Source organism: Chrysemys picta, chromosome 1, assembly GCF_011386835.1.
Source record: "Chrysemys picta bellii isolate R12L10 chromosome 1, ASM1138683v2, whole genome shotgun sequence".
NCBI classification, from domain to species: Eukaryota; Metazoa; Chordata; order Testudines; family Emydidae; genus Chrysemys; species Chrysemys picta.
Genome location: NC_088791.1, coordinates 178,201,962 through 178,223,310, shown reverse-complemented (window position 1 = coordinate 178,223,310; position 21,349 = coordinate 178,201,962). Strand labels below are relative to the sequence as shown.

General features: G+C 43.1%; 1 protein-coding gene and 1 long non-coding RNA gene across 28 annotated transcripts in view; one reads left to right on the top strand and one right to left on the bottom strand.

Annotated features, from left to right (window-relative positions):
* Positions 1-20,668, bottom strand: part of LOC122174223 (uncharacterized) — a 49,049-nt gene extending 28,381 nt beyond the window's left edge. Inside the window, exons 1-2 of one of the 2 annotated variants that reach the window (XR_010594369.1) lie at positions 20,388-20,668; positions 19,984-20,069 (exon numbers count right to left, since the gene is read on the bottom strand). This is a non-coding gene — a long non-coding RNA (uncharacterized LOC122174223). Of the gene's footprint in view, positions 1-19,983 lie in introns of both variants that reach the window. The other variant, XR_006175744.2, reaches the window with a different exon arrangement.
* Positions 1-21,349, top strand: part of ROBO2 (roundabout guidance receptor 2) — a 1,484,585-nt gene that overhangs the window by 559,185 nt on the left and 904,051 nt on the right. The window lies entirely within an intron of this gene.

Below are 21,349 nucleotides of genomic sequence, written 5' to 3'. Positions count from 1 at the left end.
AAATAAGTTGTTTATAGAAAATTTATGAGTGCCTATGTTACCATGGAATGGGGGGCTTGATATGGTCTGATCTTGCTTTCATCCTTGTACAGCAATAAATTAAGGGCACTTCTAAACATGTTCTTTAGTCTTTTGATGTGATAAAGTCACTGCTGCTTTAGCATTTCATACTGGAGCATGAATTATGCAGTCTGGGCACTAGAAATGCTGCAAACAGGCTACATCTGAAAGTGCTAATTTAACAGCTGTGATGTGGAATGAAAATCTATCTATTTTGATCATTTTTTCCTGGTAGGAGTGGGGAACGGAGAGGTTCAGTGCTCTAATAGGAAAATAACCACGATCAGACTCCTTGTCACTGGAGGGTGTGGAAGAATTTAGCTACTACGGAGAGGGGTCAGGCTGAGAACTGGTCAAAAAGAGATTTCTGGGGTGGGTGGACAGGTCCCTCATCATTAGGGGTGTGCTAGTTAGTAATCCATATCGTGGAAGAAAGTCTTTTATAGCCAAAAATCCTGGAGTTTTCAGAGAATCCAGTGAAATTGCACGTGTTCTGATTTCAGTCACTTTCGTTTGTATCGCTGCAGACCTGGACTCTATTGTTTGGTCATGTTACTCTCCTGTGAGACAACATATTTTATTGAATGCAATAAGTTAATTAACCCTGATATCACTGACCTGCCTCTGTCACTGAGAAAGCTGGAACTCTGACAGTTTTATATTTTGTAGGGCTCTTATGTGAACTGCAATGGCATCCTACTTAACAATCCTTATTATCTAACAAATGCTGAAAATGGGACCATTTTCTATCTCCTTTAGCACTAGATTTAACATAGATTTTTCAGAACTGCTATGACATTTAGAAATGGGAATTCAGGGTTCATTTGTAGATTTGCATATTATGCCAAGTGTATATTATATTCCTCCCGCCTCGCATTTTCTAGCTCTGCAGATTAAAACTGTGCTTTATATTACTGTATTTCAAAGATGCATAGGAAAGCAAGCTGCCATGGATGTAAATGTTAAAAGCGCCGACCTAAATTTGGAAAGAATTAGCTTTTGTTGCTATGGAAACCTACTGTACTTCTCTCACTCTTAAAGTATACAAATTACAAAGTGATAAAAAATAACACTATTAGTCCACTTGGTGGGGCAGGAGGCACTAGAAATAACTATGTAATCTTGGTATGTGATATTGCTGTGTTTACAACATAATTATACAGAAAAAGCTTCTTGTCAGTTTCTTATTTCACCCTAATCTTTTTTCCCCATAGGTTCACATTTGTTTGCATTGTAAAAATCAGCAATTCCACATAAATAAGACGTTTAGTAATTATTTTCATTTTCTTAGCCATAAGTAAGGCTGTGCATTAATCTGGAGAACGTTATTTTTATTTCTTTGCCTTTCTAAAGTTTTAAATGAAACCCACATCTCAGCAGGTTTTCAACCACATAGATTAGAGAGGTGGAATTTTATGTTGCATTAGATAGTATTCTGAGCTTCTGTCAATGTCTGAAAATCAGCTTTTCTAGGGTGTCTCCTTTTTACTTCATGGTAAAGTACTTTGTTTCTAGAATGAGGTATACCATACACGAAGGAAGTAATTGTAACATGCTTGACAATTAGGCTCTCCTCACTTGAGAAGTTGAGGGACTTGGGAAGGAGAGCGGGTGTTCCATGTTCTTTACTTCCTTCAGTTGCTGTTGGCAGCTTGAGTGTGAGAATCTGTCTTAGGGTATTAGGTGGAAAAATACATGGTTACTTAAGTCTTTGAATTGATGTTCTAAAAGTATGTAAAATACTGGCCTTGGATCTTTATTTATGATGATTTAATTATGGCTACCATGCTGCCTTCCAAGTGCAATGCAGGTAAAGATATGCAGAACTGTGCTGTCATTTTGCAGGAGTTTGTGCCAGCCTTTTTGTGAGTTTCAGTATGTAGATTTACACATAAGATCTGTTTTGAGTTTCAAGCTGAAATGAATATAAAGTTAAACTGGAAACTGCAGTTTCACTTAGTTTGCCAGTGAAACCATGCACCTTTCATATCATTTTGAGGTAAACCCATGAGTCAGACCACGAGGCTAGCTTGAAAACTTCTAAAACATTTATTTATTATTATTATTATTTTATTATTCAAATACTGATAATCTTTTAAAATTAGTAATGAAAGCATCCCTGCCCCAGACAGAGAATAAGAGAAAGCTCACTAAGAGACCCAGGCAAGCATCTTAACATAGGGTTACCATACGTCCGTTTTTTCCCAGACATGTCCGGCTTTTCGGCAATCAAATCCCCGTCCGGGGGGAATTGCCAAAAAGCCGAACATGTCCGGGAAAAATACCAGCTGGGGTCCGGAGGCACGGGGGCTGCCCGAAGCCGGTAGCGCTGGCTCGGGCAGCTTGGCTCTTAAACAGAGTTGAAGTCTGAGTCAGGGGAGGAGCAGAGCAGCTGGAGCCGGGGAGGGGAAGTGCCCGGCCGGCGGCTGGGGTCCGGAGGCAAGGGGGCTGCCCGAAGCCGGTAGCGCTGGCTCGGGCAGCTCGGCTCTTAAACAGAGCTGAAGAGTCAGGGGAAGAGCACCGCAGCTGGAGCTGGGGAGGGGAACTGCCCGGCCGGCGGTGCAGGTTCTGGAGGCAAGGGGGCTGCCTGAAGCCGGAGCGCTCAGGCAGCTCGGCTCTTAAACAGAGCCGAAGAGTCAGGGGAGGAGCACAGCAGCTGGAGCCTGGGAGGGGAAGTGCCCGGCCGGGGGCGCAGGGTCCGGAGGCATAGGGGCTCCGGACCCCGAGACACCGGCTGGGCACTTCCCTTCCCGGGCTCCAGCTGCTCTGCTCCGGCGGCTCAGGGTCCGGAGGCAAGGGGGCTGCCCGAAGCCGGTAGCGCTGGCTCGGGCAGCTTGGCTCTTAAACAGAGCCGAAGAGTCAGGGGAGGAGCAGAGCAGCTGGAGCCTGGGTGGGAAAGTGCCCGGCCGGGGGCGCAGGGTCCGGAGGCATAGGGGCTGCCCAAAGCCCGAGCACTACCGGCTTCACGGGTTTGCCGGGCAGCCTCCAGACCCTGTGCCCCTGGCTGGGCGCTTCCCCTCCCGGGCTCCAGCTGTGCTGGGGAAGTGCCAGCAGGGGTCGCAGGGTCTGGAGGCTGCCCGGCAAACCATGAAGCCGGTAGCGCTTGGGCAGCCCTTTTCACGTGGCTGGAAGGGAGGAGGGGGAGTTAGGGCGGGGACTTTGGGGAATGGGCGGGGAAGGGGCGGAGTTGGGGCGGGAAAGGGGCGGAGTTGGGGCGGGGCCGGGGCCCCCTGGAGTGTCCTCTTTTTTATTTTTTAAATATGGTAACCCTACTTAACATAAAATGTTGGGGGTGGGTGTTCTATCACTTCCCCAAAATAGCATTGAGCGGGAGAGGGCATTTCACTGATGTGGGTTAGTGCTCATCCTCTTTTTGGAAACCTAGTCTGCCTTCTGAGGTTTTGAGGAAACCTGAAAGCGGCCTGGTTTCCGGTTGGTTTCTAGCTTCATTGTAAAGGTTTAGTACAGCTCATGCTGCATCAATGGTCTCATCATGTTCTTTCACAGAGCACCTTTTTCAACAGCCAAACAAAGAAGATGGTATGGCCATGACTAACTTCAGAGCCATATAAAATACTATGGGAGTGTAAAGTAGTACTAATGTCCTAAGCTCAGTGCTTAATTTGTGCCAGGGTTTGCCAGAGCTGAGCCCCGGCATCTCTAGGCTTGGCAGTTCATAGCCCCAGCACCTCTGGGCTTGCTGCGTCAATTATGAGAGTAAAAAAATTGCTTGAGTCCCTGGCACCATTTTTATTACAAATTAAGCACTGCCTAAGGAGGTTCTGATGCATTCATCTCCTGTTGCCTTTTTAAAGGTTCATGTTTGAGCCGGCTTGCACCTGTTTTGCTTAACTCTCCACCAAAGAAATACCAGATTGTCTGGATAGCACAATGGGGCTCTCATCCGAGATTGGGGTTCCTAGATATCACTGTAATATAAATAATAAGATTGGGGCTTAGATTCTACCGTAATGATACTCTACAAATCCTAAAACAGATCCTGCTCCTCACCATTCTGCAGCCCCACTGCCAACATACCAGCCGTGCGCCACCGATTGTTTCTCGGTGCCCCTCTGGGGGGGCGTACCCCATAGATTGGGGACCTCTGCTCTAGGTGTAATTAATTTTGGTTTGGAAGAGGATATGTCTATTTCATTACTTAAAGAACAAGGATTTCTTTTAAAATCCTTTGCATAAAGTTACAGGCACTTTCTGTTCAACGGTCATAGATTTAAAGGAAAAAGTCATCCCTTCTCTTCACAATATGAAATGTCAAAGGCCTCACAAAATTATCTCTGTGCAGTTGTCCACAAAAGTAACTCTTGGAAGAAATGCTACTTTCATAAATTCTTAGTGGAAATGTGCCCAAAGAGACTGAGGACTAGACAAGTAGTAAAATTGCTCTTGAGGACGTGCGTGATTTGAATGGCTAAATAATCTGCTCTACGCGTAGTGACTTTTTTCTGTGTATATCATGTCTCACAGCCCTGGTAAAGCTCCCTCTGCTGGCCCCTCACTTGATTGCTGTTTTGGTTGCACCTCACTGAGCCTGGGGTGCTTTAGATTTCCAGAGTCCACGCACTGCCTTTGACTAGGAATTTCTGTGTATATTCTCGGGGTTACAGAGCCTCTGTTTAGCACCCCCTTTTGAGAGCTGAGACTCCACGGTCCACCTGCTTCGCCTCTGGGACTAGTGCTGATCCCCAGTAGCTCAAGAATGTGCTCTGGGGTTTACAGTTTGCATCATTAGACCGATAGTCGTAGCACATAACACACACAAGCTTTGCAAAGGTTTCCAAACACAAGTACACAAATTCAGACAAAAATAATAGAGCATGTGTATATATTTCCTTGTCTCTGTTTCCTTGCCACTCTGCAGCATTCTTTGGGCTTTGGTCAGAGTGTTCTGGAATGTCCTGAATCCCACTTCCAGCAACACCATTAATCATGGAGTCTCTCTTAACCCTGCAGTCAGTGCTCCCCCACAAAGGCCAGTGAGAGATGATCTTTTATAGCTTCCCATCCTCAATTGTCAGGTGGCCCCCTTATCAGTCACATCAGATGAACAGAGTCCCTTACCAGATGATCCATTGCTTAGTTAACTGTCTCCTGGAGTTCAGACCTGTGTGACTGCCAAGGGTACGCCATTTCAATGGACAATTGTCAAAATTTAAAGACCCTGTATTGTTAGCTCGGTCTCAGATGCAAGAATTTCTCCTCTTAATTTCTGTGGGCTTCAGTTCAATATGGACGCAAAAGACAGCGAAGAAGGCAAACAAGCTCCATGTTCAAAATGACATTTGCACAGATACATAGAAAGTTCCCGATATCAACCAGAATTCACTAAGTGCATCGACAGATTCCCCCAAATTATTAGTTGTTAATCTGTCTCTATCTATACCAGTGTTTCTCAAACTTGGGTCGCCGCTTGTGTAGGGAAAGCCCCTGGCGGGCCGGGCCGGTCCACAGGTCTGTCTGCCAATCGCAGCTCCCATGGCAACGGTTCACCACTGCAGGCCAATGGGAGCTGTTGGAAGCACATCCCTCGGCCCGTGCCGCTTCCAGCAGCCCCCATTGGCCTGGAGCAGCAAACCGCGGCCAGTGGGAGCCGCGATCGGCCGGACCTGCAGAAGGGGCAGGTAAACAAACCGGCCCGGCCCACCAGGGGCTTTCCCTACACAAGCTGCAACCCCAGTTTGAGAAACATTGATCTATACCAGGGGTCGGCAACATTCGGCACGCGGTTCACCAGGGTAAGCACCCTAGCGGGCCGGGCCAGTTTATTTACCTGCTGACGCTGTAGGTTCGGCTGATCGCAGCCCCCACTGGCCGCGGTTCACCGTCCCGGGCCAATGGGGGCGGCGGGAAGCGGCGCATGCCGAGGGATGTGCTGGCCGCGGTTTCCCGCCGCCCCCATTGGCCCAGGATGGTGAACCGCCACGTGAGCAGGTAAATAAACTGCTCCGGCCCGCTAGCGTGCTTACCTTGGCGAGCCGCGTGCTGAACGTTGCCGACCCCTGATCTATACAATATATGTACTCCATCTATGTTCGTGTGGTAGCCATGTGGTAATTGCAAAGCCATTTCACAAAAGCCATGTGTCTTAGATAAATAATAGGTGACAGGGCCAGCTCCAGGCACCAGCCCTCCAAGCATGTGCTTGGGGCGGCACCTGGAGGGGGGCGGCGCTCACCCGGGGACAGCGGGGCCGCGGCCAGGGTCGCCACCCCCCCCCCCCCGGCCGGGGAGAGCGGAGCTGCGGCGGGTTCACCGCCCTCCCCTGGCGATCCGGCCGGCCGGGAAGATCGGGGCCGCCCTCCCCCGGCACTCTGGCTGGTCGGAGAGAGTGGGGCCCCGGCCGGGCTCTCTGTTCTCCTCCCAGCGCTCCGGCCGCCGGGGAGAGCAGAGCCGCGGCGGGCTCACCGCCCTCCCCCGGCGCTCCAGCCAGCCAGGGAGAGCGAGGCCGCCCTCCCCCGGCGCTCTGGCTGGCCGGGAAGAGTGGGCCTGCGGCTGGGCTCGCCGCCCTCCTCCTGGTGCTCCTGCCGGTCGGGGAGAGTGGGGCCGCGGCCGGGCTCGCTGCCCTCCCTGCGGCGCTCCGGCCGGCTGGGGCGAGCGGGGCCGCGGCCGGGCTCGGCATCCTCCCCTGCCGTGCTCCCCGCCGGGGGGCAGGGGGCAACGGGAGGCTTTTTTGCCTGGGGCGGCAAAAAAGTCAGAGCCGGCCCTGATAGGTGAATTGGTCAATCTGCCTACAACTTCTTCTGACCCTGGCATTACATGCCAATAAAAGGATTCCATAACACTGACAGCGAATACATTGCAAGTTTACAAGAAGTGTGCAGGGGGGAAGTGACTTGTGAATTTCTGGGGGCAGTCTTCAGATGTGCCCTTAATGTGCCCCTCCAATTGTCATAGAAAATTGAGCTACCCCAAATCACTAGACACTTCTGAAAATCTTGGCCCTTGGAAATACATTAATTAATAATAATAATAATAATATATTACGGTAGCTTCTAGGAGATCCAGTCATGAAGCAGAACCCCATTATGCTGGACACTATACAAACACAGAACAAAGACAGCCACTGCCCCAAAGTATTTACAAGTAAGGTTATCCCTGCAATGTCACCTGTGGAATTTCCTGTCTTTTGAGCACTTCACTTAAGTCTTAATATTCTCTAACTCAGATGTTTTGATAGAATAGAATGTATATACATAATAAGTCAAATACCATTGCTAACATATTTCCCAGGTAATACAGCCATAGACTAGTGAGATCACTGCAGCTTCAGAGCTCTAGTAGCACCTACAAGTATAATGTGCCACCTTTATTAGTGAAGAGAGGAGAGTGACTGGAGCACCTGTATAGCGACAGATGCACCATCTTCCCACCCTCAAAACCAGTCTATGCCCAGAGTGCCCTTGTAGATTTCTGTTCTGCGATGCATGGTTCCTCACAGCCCAGGCAGGTTCCTAGGGGATATCTGTGTAGTATTTGCTCCAGTGTTAATTAAATCAAGCCCAGTTGGGTTTTTTTTTTGGGGGGGGGGGTTGTTACACAAACATAACAAGAATATGTAGCATCTAGGTTTTCTTAGATGATATGTCTTCTCTCCACTCTTTTTTAGTACTTACTTTAAAAAATAAGGAAGAAACTGAATTTCAGCCTGTGGAAAAACTGTAATTTTAGCCTGGCTGCATCTGTGTTAGATTTTATTGAAGCAGATCTTCCAATAACAAAATCACTTTCTCCTTGTCCTACTCAATAGCTACCAAATTATTATGGCCTATTATTTTGACAGCCAAAACCATTTATGATTATTGTACTGTCACAAGAAAATACAGAAGCAATTATATTATCAAAAAATTCAGTGTCTGCAAAATAAGTCAGGTAAGTAGATGAAGGAAAAACTAAGATAATTTCCATTTTAATTAATGCGGGAAAGGCTTACATCTACAGAATGGATATCTTCTATAGTGCCATTTGTAACTACTTGAAAAGATAATTGTTAATTTCATGTTTACATAACTATCCTTTCCCAAGCAGAGATGGGTGAATTATTCACAGCAAACAAGTTATTTGATAATTTAATCTTTTCTTTCTCTTTAAGAATATCTATTAAAGAGATCTGGGTTTTTGCTATTTTGTTTGAAATTATTTGATTAAAACCATATTTCTGGCTGTGGATTGCCCTCAAACTATTTTTCATGACTATTATGACCTATGTTTTATGGAGATGTGACTATATAAATGCATAGATGCTTAATAACACAGCACAAATAGTAAACCATCGGTCACTTATGTCAAACAGGAACATTTCTGCTCCCAAATCCTCAAACTGTTAGGGTTATCGCATGAAACCTTCTGACATGAATACCTCAAATATTTTATGACTTTCTTTCCATGAGCATTTTTGCAAACAAAAATCCACTTCTGTGGATGTTTGTGGATAGCAAATAAAAGGGATAATAAATACCACAGAACTGAATTTGTAGGTTTTATTCCAACAAATATTATTGAATGTCTTTTTGCAGTATTCTCTTAACTGAATTCCTGAGTAACAAGTTTTGTATTTTTCTGATTTTTATCCTGCAAAACATATTGGACATTTATATGGATAATGAAAACACCCAAAATTACAGAGTAATAAAAATGTTTAAAAAGAAAGTTTTGAAAGAGACACAAACCTCCGTCTTCAAGACATATGCCAACCTCTAACTTACAGCAGTTAGGCAGAAGCTGGCAAGCTATTCCATTAAACTGCTTAAACTGCATAGTTATGCCTGACTAGATTGATCATTTGTCTGATCCAATATGATAATTCCTGTGACCTCTTCAAAGAAACAACAAAGGGAGTTAAAAATTCTTCATTGTTGGGTTCATCTACTATACCATATATATTTACTGGTCCAAGATCTTAATGTAGTGTTGTATTAGCTTGTCTATAATAGGAGCTAGTTCACTTAAAATGACAACAGATATCCAAATAATGAGGATACAGAAATTTTAAAAAAGGGGTCAGGTAGCAAAATCTGAAAAAAACCATGAAACAGTATGTCCATCTTAACTTTTCTCCAATATTATTCCCATCCAACCTCTATGATATAAAATTCCTACATCTTACTTATGCTTTGTGTTGCAGTAATTAATGTTCTCTTCACAATACTAGGCTGGATCCTCAGCTGGTTTAAATCAACATAGCTCCATAGAGTTCAATGAAACTAAGTTGATTTACATTTTTTAAATCAGATATTTTCAGAAGGAATGCCTGGACAATTCAAAATAGCTCACTGAAATTTAGAACAATCCCGGATCATCAGTTTCAGACCAGTTATTTTTGGTGGAGAACATTTCTTTACCCTAGCTTGCAATAAAATATAGCTAATTTTAAAGGTGTTCCCTTCCCACCCATCACCCTCTCAAAAACTTGTGAGAAAAAGTTGACAACAAAATACTGGGCTCAAAACAGTTTCAGGTCAAATTTTATTCCTATTACATACAACAGATTAGTGTTTGGAAACTCAGGGGAATCCAAAGGAGAACTATGGCAGAATGATTTAAACTTCCAGTACTTCTTCAAGTGATGTCCCTGTGGGTGCTCCACTGTAAGTGCAGCAATGTCCCCTGCACCTGGGATCAGAGATCTTCATCAGCAGTGTCCGTTGGATCACACATGCACCTCCCCCATCTCGTGCCCTGAGTGGTATGTATATATAGCGCCATGTGGTCCAACTGCCCCCCAGTTCCTTATCTACCGCCTTTGATCTGGGACGGAATCTTCAGCAGAGCCCACTTCTCCTTTTTGACCCTTTAGATAATGCCTTACCTGTCAATTTTAGTGTAGTTTCATACTTTTTTCTTGTGTCCCCGCAAATTTCTTTTCTCCAATCCCAAACCAAATTCCTTAGTAGTTAATGCAGTGCAAGAAAAAGGATGCCAATACCAACCTCAATCCACCCATCATGACAGAAACTGGAAACAATTGGATTTATTGGGATGCAAGGCTTATTCATCCTCTATGCTCCAATTTTGCATATCTAATTATGAGGTTCTCATGGCCAAGTATAACCAACTCAACTATTCTAAAATACTGGAACTCTGCCAAGACCTTCATGAAGGCAAAAAAGAACAACTCCAGGCACTCTCATCTGAGGGACACCTCTTGGCCTATATAGTTTTGCAAGTCTCTTTAGCCAATGAATACCACTGCCTTTTCAATAACAACTGACATAGTCATGAGACGGGCATCATGGTTGCACCTCTCCGGCCTTCCTAAGGAAGTACAAAGCACGGTGGAGGATCTACCCTTTGAGGGCCCCAAATCATTCATGTAGATGAATCATTACACTCCCTTAAAGACTCCCAAGCTACTCTCCACTCTCTTGGCATCTACACACCAGCGCCGAAGAGGCAACCCGGGAAATACCCTCTTCCCATGTGATCTTGACCACTGCAATACACTCCCTGGCAGCACTATGACACTCAGCACCAGAAGCACCCTACCAAACACACACAGGTGACTCCTCAAGGAGCAACCTCTCACGCACCTTAAGCCAAACAACAATTTTGAAGGTGTGGTCGAGGCCCTGAAATGCCTTCCCCTGTTACAGCTACACCAACTATCTTTAACATCTCAGCAATTTGGCAACCAATTAGCCCCACTTTTCCCATCATACAGGCTAATTACCCCAGACCAGTGGGTCCTAGAGGTCATCAGGAATGGATACTCCATCCCTTTCCTATCTATCCTGCTCCACCACCCACCACCAGCTGCTCCACCTGAAAGCCTAGCTCCTCCATGGTTCCAGGATTTGGAAATAGCCTGTTTGGAAGCAGTTATGTACTCCTGAATAGCAGATGCAACACAACTAGACACATTTATCACCACAAATGGACTAGATTCCAATGCTGGTGCCCCTCCAATCAGATTGACGCAATGAATGCTCCATTACCACTTATCCTGGACTATATTTTACACCTTAAATTATCGGGATTATCCACTAACTCCATCTGAGTGCATTTGGGAGCCATCACAACCTTTCACTGCCACATAGATGGCTACTCTGTCTTCACACACCCACTCATGAAACGTTTCCTGAAGTCTCCAAAATCTTTCCCCTCACATATGGGAACCACCCCATCCTGGGACGCCGGCCTCGTCCTACACTCTCTTACTAGCCCTCTGTTCTAACCTCTGTTCTAATGGTAACATGCTCCTATGTTCACTTATCTATGAAAACAGCATTTCTTGTCACTTTTACTTCTGCCTGATGTGTCGGCAAAAATGGAGCCCATATGTTATATCTCCTGTACACATCTTTTCATAAAGACAAAGTTACATTATGTCCACATTCCAAATTTTTACCCAAGGTACCATCCTCTTTCCATCTCAATCAACGTATCCACCTTCCTTGCTTCTTTCCGGAGCCTCACAACAACCAACAGGAAGCAGCACCACACACCCTGGATGTCAGATGAGCATTAACTTTCTACCTGGACAGAACTAAGTCTTTTTCAAAAAAATCACCACACTTATTCCTTTCAGCAGCCGAAAGATCCAAGGGCACAGCCATCTCTAAGCAATGCTTTTCCAAGTGGATCTTGCAATGTATACATCTGTCCTACCAACTACACAATTAACAACCTCCTTCTGGAATTAGAGCACATTCCACCCGCTCAATCTCCACCTCCATTGCTGTTCTCAATAATATCCTGATTTGCTGACATTTGCAAGTGGCCACATGGGCATCAGTGGACACTTTTTCCTGTCACTATACCATTACTCACAATGGCACAGTAGATACTTTCCTAGTACATACTGTCCTAGAATCTGCAGTACTGCTCCAAAGCCCCAGCCTTCCTATTAGGGGCACTGCTTTCCAGTCACCTACAGTGGAGCACCCACAGAGACATCACTCAATGAAGAAATGGTTACTCACTCTGTGCAGTAACTGACATTCTTCGAGATGTGCATTGCTATGCATCCCACCCACCTCCCCTCCGGTTTGGAGCTGAAACATAAGCTCTGCGGCAGAGAAGGAACTGGGGGTAAGGAGAGGCGGTCGGACTGCACAGCACTATATATACATCCCGCTCATGGCGTGAGATGGGGGAGGTGTGCATATGTGGTCAGATGGGCATTGCGGCTGATGATCTTCAATCCTAGGCACAGGGGGCGCTGCCACACCTATCGTGGAGCACCCATAAGGGACACTCTTCTTGAAGAACCTCAGTTTACTGCACAGGGTGAGTAACCTTCTCATATCTGTTCTTCTAATTTATATCTTCAATCCAAAAGGATTGATCGGGTTTCTTTGTGTTATTCTGTCTTTGTACATGCGATATTATACGGACTTCAAGTGATATTTGCAAGCAACAAGTTAATGAGAAATAGCATCTGCAGCAATGGCTTGTTTTCTCTGAGGCAAAGAAACCTTTATGACAGTGGTTCTCAAACTTTTGTTCTGGTGACCCCTTTCATATAGCACATAGCAAGCCTCTGAGTGTGACCCCCCTTATAAATTAAAAACACTTTACAATGTATTTAATACCATTATAAATGCTAGAGGCAAAGTGCGGTCTGGGGTGGAGGCTGACAGCTCACGACCCCCCCATGTAATAACTTCACGACCCCTGAGGGGTCCCGACCCCCAGTTTTAGAACCTCTGCTTCATGCCTTCCTTTTCATCTATTTACAGGAGTTTATGAAATTGTTCAGACCTGAATTAGGACCACAAGGTCATTCTTCCAAGGGAAGAGCAGTTCACACAGCATTTTAAGTCCCTTCAGAAAGGTCATTGAATGAACGTGCAGTATTACTGCTTAATTTGAACTGCTTGAACTTGTATATATCCTGGGTGAGGCAAAACCAAGGCCAAAGTTCACCTGTGGTGCCTATGCCTGACCTCGAGGGTGCACCCAGGAGACCTCCACGCAACTACAGAGTTTTAGAAAGAAAAGTAGTGTTCATTGTATGAGTTGAGTGTCTGGCAAGAGTGTACCATGTGGGGGTGGAGGTCTGTAGGGTTTCACTATGAAAGGAGAAACCAACACCTTGCTTTTTAGAGGCAGGAGCAGCGCCAGAGTTTTTGGCACCCTAGGCAGGGGTCCTTCCGCGCTCCCGGTCTTCGGGGCACTTCGGTGGCGGGTCCCGGAGCAAGTGAAGGACCCGCTGCAGAATTGCCGTCGAAGACCCGGAGCGCGGAAGGACCCCCCCGCCGCCGAATTGCCGCCGACAGCTGCAAAATGCCGCCCCCCCCCCAAATCCTGGTGCCCTAGGCAACCGCCTAGGTCGCCTAAATGGAAGCACCGGCCCTGGTTAGAGGTGTATCTGTTTATATAGAGCCTTCCCAAAGAATGTCATAAATATAACTGACATACAAACTGACATATGTAACATGATTCCCACTTCCTTCCATCACTGAAATACTATTACCTCTATGTTTGAATGCAGAGCTGTTTAACAACACCTAGCATACTATGCAACAGTTTACACAGGAGACAAAGAATGCCATGTTCAGCTGAAACTGTAGGGGGAGATTAGGTACTGCAAAAAGAATGTAATTACAAAAATTGGAATTTGGCCAGGTCCTCAGGATTAACATCTCACAACACTGTTAATGACCATAAGGGGTCATTAGCCCAGTTGTGCTACTTATCTGAAAGAAAGCATCTCCTACAGCACAATGCTCCCTAACAGCAAACTTGCTGTTTAGTCTACATTTTGTCATATCGCTTTGTGGTCCACATAGAAGTTTGTTTTATGAACCAGTTACATGTTTATCTAATAAGTGGCACTAACTACATATCACAAATATTTTCTTTTCTATTAGCAAAGATGCTTATGAAGTGTGCAGATAAGAATTTTGGCAAGTCTTGATATTTTCTGTGTAAAAAGTCCCCTGTAGACTCAGAACTGATTGAACTGTTTTTGCTTTCTCACAGTTTAACCCTAAAATATTTAATTGCCTGTTTAACTTCAAGATTGTTTTAAAATCGGGGATTTAACTACTGTAGATCTTGCATATCCGAGTAAGGTCATACAATAAGGGTCGAAGTATGTCTTTGGCAAAGGTCTACAAGATGACAAATCCAGTACTTCAGTAAAATGAAGTTAGGATATTTCCTTACTTCCTAGCATTGCCATATCTACCTTAAGAATGGATTAATGTTACTTCATCTTTGCTAGTGTTCCAATCTCTGTCACTCGAATAGGAAATCCAAATTTTTAACCTTCAAATATCTTGTGAAAGACTGTAAATATACTGGACTATGCTGACCTTTTCAGTATACTATATGTTGATTGGTTAGCCATTCCACCTCTCCCCCACAGGTTAATGAGGCTGTAAATAGGAAGAACTGAAATGGCAAGCCAATCAAAAAGGTCAAAGTAGTAGAGCACACCACTACAGCTGACAAAATATATGAGGCATTAAAATTTGGATACCTCATTCTTAGTGACAAAGACTGTAATGAGAATAGAAAACGGAGCCCCATGAATCCATTCACATCAAAAAGAATGTAATGTGGATGAGAAATGATGCAGGCTTGGGCCAATTGTGTTCTAGGATTAAAAATTAAACCCACATGATACTTCTCAGGTACCTTCTCATAGAGATTATGCTATGCTCCTAGCTCTGGTACTACATGTCTTTGTGTTCTTGTCATCATTTGCATGAAATCCACAACCACATCAGCTCATATTCTGTCATTTTTGAAAAGGGGGAGGGGGGGGCAATCTGTTCAGGTGTTATTAGAGAGAATGAATATATGCTCCAGAACAATGCTAAAGTATACTCTGTCAAATAACATAACTGAATAGAATATTCCCAAATTGTGCTGGTGTGGTATTTGCAAACACATTCACTCGATATCAGTGTTAAGTGATTAAAAAGATTAGTTGAAAAACATGCAGAAATACAGTGAGATTATTGTTCACTATAACTGCTTCTTAACTCGAGGTTGCTGTATCTGTACTCAAACCATTGTTAATTACAATTGCATCACCAATTTTTGTCACTGGATGTGACCATAAAATTATGCTACTTCACTGAAAGCAAATGAAGTCATGAAAGCAAAGATTAAAGATGCTACTTTTAATTCTGTCCTATAATAACCACACCATTTTCTGACTGTTCATTATTGAAACTTATACTGTAGTGACACTTGCTGGTAGTGTGGATATTACAGAAGTATTGTAATCCTCCTTACCGCAAAGCCTTGTCTGCATTCTGTTCAGCTACCTGCGCCAGTTTAATAGTGCAGACTGTTAGTTTGTAATCTATATTCCCAAGTAATTTTAAACATACCCATACGAACCGCAAGTGCTTTACCTAAACCAAATATAGCTGCTGTAAGGCATCTTGGTAACAAGGTCAGTAGAGGGAAGGACAAGGGGGTAATTTAATCACACAGGCTTTAAAAACAGTAGTGAGAGAATACTCGGAGTGATCTCTTCAGCACATCCATCTCTGTGTGCACTGCTTCAACTTTATGGGGTGTGAAACTTTCCAATAAAAACAAAAATACCCACTACTCAGCCAAGAATAACTTACAGTAGCTTGCATCATTGCTGTGACTTATTTATATTAGATGTATTAATCTGTGCTTACTGCATGGGCACATAGCGGAATGTTGCTGTGATAAGTGAAATAACTGCTCTTTATCCTGAAGCAGCCCTACAGTTTCAAAACGTGCTAAAACATGTCTTCCATTGGAATTCCTCACTGAAATGGATGAGTTATAGGGAAGCATGCCAAGAGGTGCCTTCTGCTGCGCTTTATCACTGCCTATAATCCAACTGTCTGAAACTGCGCCAGGCTAATTAGCTAGTTCAGTGCTTGTTATATCAAGAGTCCAAATAAGCCAAGAGTTCACACTTAGTATCAGAGAAAAGCCTTTGCATTTGTCTATCTGTCCTTGGGGGCCACACACAACTCCCATGTGGGCCAAATCCTAATTAATGCCTTCACTTAAACTTGTACAAAAAAACCATTTTGGAATGTCCACCATTTAAAAAGTGCATTTTTTAAATAGTTCAGGTGAGAATACAAGTGAAGCATATGCAGAGAGTAGCTCTGCTTGACATGGTTATTATTTAATTTTATTTTTATAAAGAGCATCTACATAGTATAGAGCTCAGAAAAGTCCTTGCTTGGTTTTGCTCGATATTTGAGGGCTTGAGAAAAGCCTATTTAAATAGGATCATAACATTACTGTATTCTTATTTATTATCTGAGGCACAGGTCCTAGTCAGGATGTGCTAAGGGATGTATAAATACATAGGAAGATACAATCTTTTTTAAGCCCAGGTGCAATAAGGGGTATAACACACAAAAGGAAGGAAAGAGGAGGGTAGTAATGGTGACAAGAGGAAGGAAGGAGGATGGTGACAGTAATAAGTAATAAGATTTTATTTTATATATATATATATACACACACACAGTTGGCTAGGCTAATATTGTTACATTTGACCGCCGCTTCACTTTGTGTAACATTGTGGATAACTCTGGCTCACATGCATGTTCTAATATTTAGATCGAATAATCTTTAACTATTTCTATTATTTAACTCTTCTTCAAACCTCAGCCTATATCAGGTCATTTATGTGTGGGGAAAGGGGAAGGATTACAAGGTTTGGGTCCAATGGAAAAATGAGAGGGGAGAGAAAGGAGGGATGGAGTGGGTAGAAGAGAAAGGAGGTCAGGATAATGAGAGCAGGAGGCACAGTGAAGCAGAGTAAGTTATATACATGTAAAGATCAATAAAGTTGAGAACTGCAGCTGGAGGAATCTAGGTTCTGAGGGAAATTCATGTTCTGAGATCCAGAGAAATGTCCACTCTGCAGACTGTGAAGGAGTCCCTCCCATCATCGTCTCAGTTCTAGAAGCCACATGAGGAAGGCACTTGGTGATGGAGATGGTCACCCACTGGAACCTGGTGTGCTTGAATGGATCCCCCATGCATTTGGTTGAAGTAAAGGTGGCAGAATGAAGAAACCTTGTTGTTCCTACCTCCCCGGTTGGGGCATCTAGAGTACTGGGGACTTTTGAGCTGTATTCCATATACCTGGTGCTGGTGGCCACGCAGGGGAAGGGAACTGGGGGATATTTCCAGTGGTGCCAGTATGAAGAGGAGGTGCTAGCCCATTGGGGGCCCTAAGCAGGAATATTTTGCCCCCCGCCCCCCATACATGATAAAAAAGCGAATGGGAGGACCCTTGAGCTGTTCAGGGCCCTTAGTCTGCTTATGCTTAGCGCCGGCACTGCCCGTATGAAAGGTAAGGAGGTGAATAAGATAGGAGAGGCAAGAGCATCCAGACTGTCACGGGTGCTGCTGAGGATGGGGCATGAGGAAACAGGCACACATAGAATGCTAGGTAGGGTGTTACATAGTAACATGGAGCAGTATATTAAGGGATTGCATCTCTGCTTTTGTCTAAGCCCAGTTCCTGTATTGCGTCCACTTTGCTTCTAAATCATGGCACAATGAGAGTATTTCCTCCTCCTGCTGCATTGTATGCTGCCACCTCGCTTCCATTCATTTTATTTATAGATACATTCGCCTCTTCCCTTGGCTCTACATTGTTCCATGTTAAATAAGGTATTAGCAGAAGAATTGATGGAGAGTCAGGATACTGGGAAGCAAGGACAAATAGCATTATATCCAAGATAATCCACAGAGGGATGCATAGTTTAGGGACTGCTGCATTTGAATGTCATCATCTCCTACCTCCCTTATGGATCAAAGAAAGTAGGGAAATATCAGAATGCCTGTAAGCTCTGCATGTGTTAAAATAGACAAAGGGAAGGAAACAAACCTTTAAATCTTGCAAAAAGAAGAACAGGAGTACTTGTGGCACCTTAGAGACTAACAAATTTATTAGAGCATAAGCTTTCGTGGACTACAGCCCACTTCAAGTGGGCTGTAGTCCACGAAAGCTTATGCTCTAATAAATTTGTTAGTCTCTAAGGTGCCACAAGTACTCCTGTTCTTCTTTTTGCGGATACAGACTAACACGGCTGTTACTCTGAAACCTTTAAATCTTGGTCAAGTGACCTTGCAGTGCACCTGCTATGCCGTTCCTTAGTTAACCTGCCATTAAAATCCATGGATATTAGGACATATCTGTCCATTTCAGCTGGAGTTATAAGAGGTTTTAAGCAGCAGTAAATAGTTATCTTGCCTTTTTGTGCCTAGGCAGTCAAATTCCCCTGGTGGATGAGATTTCTCTAGGTTCTTCAATAAACAAAACAACAAAGTAAAACCACAATATGGAGTTACGTGTTAATTATATTTTATTTTATTGGTGTGGTTTGTCACAATCTTTTAAACTATTTTTTTTTTTTACTTTTGCTGAAGAAGGAAAAAAATTAGAAAAGCAAAGGCCATATCTTTAATTTCCTCTGTTTGCTTTGATTTCAGTTCTCTTCATTTCTGTCAATGCTCTCATACTTCAAGGCGGCTTTATGATGTACCAAAGTCAGGTTAACTCTGAATCAGTGTAGTATGTACTAAAACAAAGAGACCTGAATGGATGAAAAATACTGTGCTTTGACAGACGATCTATGATCCTATGGGCCTACTGATAATGTAATATCAGGGTTAGAAGGGACCTCAAGAGGTCATCTAGTCCAACCCCCTGCTCAAAGCAGGACCAATTCCCAACTAAATTATCCCAGCCAGGGCTTTGTCAAGCAGGGCCTTAAAAATCTCCAAGGAAGGGGACTCCACCACCTCCCTAGGTAACGCATTCCAGTGCTTCACCACCCTCCTAGTGAAATAGTGTTTCCTAATATCCAACCTGGACCTCCCCCACTGCAACTTGGAACGATTAAATTCCTTCATGGCCATGGTACTGAAGTATGTTTTAGAATACATATGAAAAACATGGTGCATTTTGTAGATTTTGATGGCTTGGTTTGTAGTCTATAAGCATGTGTAGCACATATACTGAAATGTGCCATTGAAGTATATTAGTGTATCATCATGTATTGCTATTAGCAATCTCTTGCAATGACAACTCAAAAAATCATTTTAACTTTACCACTATAATGCCACTATAAAATGTTACTTATAATAAAACTTAATGATGGAGCAAAGCTTGGTCAGAGACCAGATGCGTTTGTAATTAAAATTGTTCAAAATATTTACAACAATATGCAAAACAATTTTAAAAAATGAAATTTACTCTTCTGGTTAAGAACTCTAAAATGCACCCAATTTTATAGATAGCTTTGCTAAGATATTTATTTTTTTTAAATGACTCATTTCTGTGCAAAAATGGATGAGTAGTGAATTGATGCAAAAATCGTGTCACTGAAATGGGGGTTAGCTAAATAATGGGAAATTAAATGGCAAAAACATTCTTGCAAAATTCTGTGTGTGTGTGTGTGTGTGTGTGTGTGTGTGTGTGTGTTATATATATATATAATATGCATACAGAGAGAATTGTCTGCATGACTTGTTTGAATATGTGTATATTCGAGTTGGCCCATATTCGTTCCATCTACTGTTCTTGGGTGACTAGTGTTGAAATGTAAATACCAACGCTGGATACTTATACAATTCATTGATTACCACTTATTATCCAATATAAATATTTTTGATTTATTGAATAGGTTTATAAATAACTGGTTCATGCACGCTTTAAGAAGCCAAAAAATAAGGCACATTGCACTATAGAAGTCACTAGGGAGATGGTGAGGTTTCATGGATAAGTACTGGACTCAGAAGCAAGACAACTGAATTCTACTCCCAGCTCTGCCATCAGTTTGCTGGTTGACAATGGGTAAATTGCATAACTCAAATCTTAGTGTCCCCATCTGTAAAATGGGGATAACTCCTTTTAAAAGGTGCGTTATCTCCTTTCACGTATATCTGAAAAAGCATTATGTAAGAGCCAGTATCATATAATAAAAGCCTTACCCAAAATCCATTGAAGTCCATGGAAGTCCTTGAGCAGGCTCTGGATGTTGTATAAGCATATGCTTTTTAACCGGCTCTAATTGTGACTTGAAAAAAAAAAAACTCTTTGTGATGCACTTTGGAAAAGATCAGAACAAAAGGTTTAAAAAACTTTCCTAAGAAACTTCTAACTATCAGTTTTGCCTACAAAGTACAAGGCAATTCTGCAGGACTGAGATTCCTTAAAAAAGGGAGCTTTGGAAGGCTCATCACATAGGGCATTTGAATACCGCATTCCCATTTAAAATGAATGACAATTTGATGTACAAATCTCCTAGGTGGCTTTGAAAATCTCCGCTAAGTCTTTCACTTCTTCCTCTTGGAAAAGTGAGACTGCTCTCTAGAATATGAATTTTGCCTCTCACCTCAGCTTTTCTCCTGCAGCCTCTAACACAGCAGAAGATAATGTAATCAGTATTTGACTGTGCATCCTGCTGACCGTGGAGACAAGGAAATGAATCATCTATTTTCTGAGAGGCAAAGTTCAGAGACTTAACTAGGCAAACTCAAAAGATTAAAGTCTGGAACGTACAGCCGGATTCAAGAGGGCTAGTACAACACTGTGGTGGGGTTGAGAGGGAGCAGGTTACTGTGCAAGTGGAGCCTTTGTATTATGAGAGCAAGTGAATCTTCCTCCTAGAGAAGACCCTTTTCAAGTATGTGGGACTGTCTTGCTGAAACCTACTTTGTGTTGAAATCTTAAATTGTGGAGAAGGAAGGTAGCTTTAACCTAGAAACATGTTACACAAAATTCTTATTGAAAGAAGCCTCACATAAACTTTGTAAAGTGAGTTTGTTGGAACTAAAAACTGCTGACTATGGGTTTTCATGGCTTCTGATGAGATTACAGTATCAAAACAGACCAGAACCATCTTAAAAATGAAAGAAGCTGTCCATATGCAAAATGTTCGATCTTCCTTTGACTGGATAATTTTGGTGGGTCATGGTTGCCATCCTCTCTTTGCCTGTAACTTTTCTGACTGCAGTTATCAATTCCATCAGCATTAGAGCTGAGCAAAAACTTTCAAACAGACCATTTTTCTGTTTGAAAACACAGAACCAAAATGTCCCATGGGAAATTGATTTTGAAAGTTTTGTTTTGGGAAATAAAGCATTTCAATACATCAAAATGGAACATTTAAATATTTTCCAAACAGAATGCTTCATTTCTAAATGACATTTTGTTGGAGTCTATATTCTCCTAAATTTAAAGTCAAAATCAAAACGAAGTTTTGACTAGAATCATTATTTTCTTGTTTCAGTTCATGGAAAATTTCAAAAATCTTTGTGTTCATTTCAATTTACAATTAAAAATTTCAAAATTGCA